Here is a 1,511-nt window from a genome sequence, read left to right on the forward strand (position 1 = left end):
TTTTTTTGTTTATTTATTTCTTCCTTTCATTTTTTGTATTTCCATCCTTTTGATTAACGTATTACCTATCTTTATTTGTACCTTTTATATCTGTTTTTAGTAAGCTAATATTTCTGTGTATATGTATTCCTAAAATTAACATAGACGAGAGCTTGTTTATATTCAGATATGGCTCAGGCAGCGATGTTTACATATGTGATACTTTCTCTGTACCAAAGATAAAATGCATATGCAGATTTTACTTTTCGGTTTCTACATATTATTATTTTTTAACCAACGACAGCATTTGTGTGGATAGATCGCCGCTCGTTGCACCTTGCCATTGACAATTGCACGGAGTGGGCGGGGTGAGCGACTTCCCCAGGTGAGGCGCCGCAGCCTTGCAACGCCAGCTGCAGGAACGACCGGGCGTGGGCAGGGCATCGCGGCGGGCGGTGACTGGGGCAGACTGCGATGGTCGTCTGCGATGCCGTTAATTGAATTTCCCGCCACCTCCCCGATGCCGCCCACTCAGCGAGCGTAACGTGTCAATGCCTACACCCGAGAGCCGCGGGTGACGGCCGGTCCCTCGCTCCTCACGCTCCCTGCCATTATATCTTCGGCTAATGGCGGGATCGCGGCTACCGGTCACTCGCTTGCCTTGGCGCGGCGTCCGGCCTCGGCTTTGCAGCGAGCAACTGCAAGTGGAGTCATCTCCGAGGCTCCGGCGGGGCTGTCGACCCGCGCGACCTCGCTCACAAGTGGCTGTTGATTGCACACATCCAATTACCTCTTTACAAAAGCATAAAATTATCCTTCAACAAATTCTAGACTAGCGCTTGGCCTCGAACGGAATGTTTTCTGTGGGCCAGGCGCTCATGCTCCCTCTCCATCATTATGTCTAGTGAGTGGCCGCCCCGCGAGCATCCGGTTCTGTACTGGAAGATTCCCATTTGAAATTACAATGTAGCGAGCGGAGCGGCCAGACCACCCAGGTTGAGACCGAAGGGCCCATTAATCTTGGCCTGATAACGTGGGCGGCGTCCGAATCCACGCGTTCCGAGCGCGGCTTCGGCTCGGAGCAACGAGGAAAACCTCCCGCTCCCTCACCTCCTCCGATCATTCTCCCCCCTCCGAACTCCCCAGACTTTAAATTCCCCGTCGGCGAGGCGTTCGATTTCCAATATACCGGAAAATCTGGAGTTCCACCCGTAAGAATAGCGACGAACCGAATCCGCCAGCGAAGGGATCCGGAGAGGTCGCTGGCTGGGCGAGCGGGAAGGTATGTCAGCGCTGTGAACCACGCCGACTCAGACATTGTGTGGAAATGGGTTGAATACCTTCCGTAGATTATCAACAGGTTAATTGCCTCTATGTGGCCTCCGCTAAAAAGAGTGATAACTGTCGACCCGATAAAGAAGTCAGCGGAATGGGATGACTCCGGGATAAGGGAGAAAAGGCCCTGGGGCGCGACGCGGGCGGGGGAACGGCGGAGATGAGGGCGGAGATTAGACGGAGTTCCGTAGATTTAA

Source organism: Penaeus monodon, chromosome 31 (assembly GCF_015228065.2).
Source record: "Penaeus monodon isolate SGIC_2016 chromosome 31, NSTDA_Pmon_1, whole genome shotgun sequence".
Lineage (NCBI taxonomy): Eukaryota > Metazoa > Arthropoda > Malacostraca > Decapoda > Penaeidae > Penaeus > Penaeus monodon.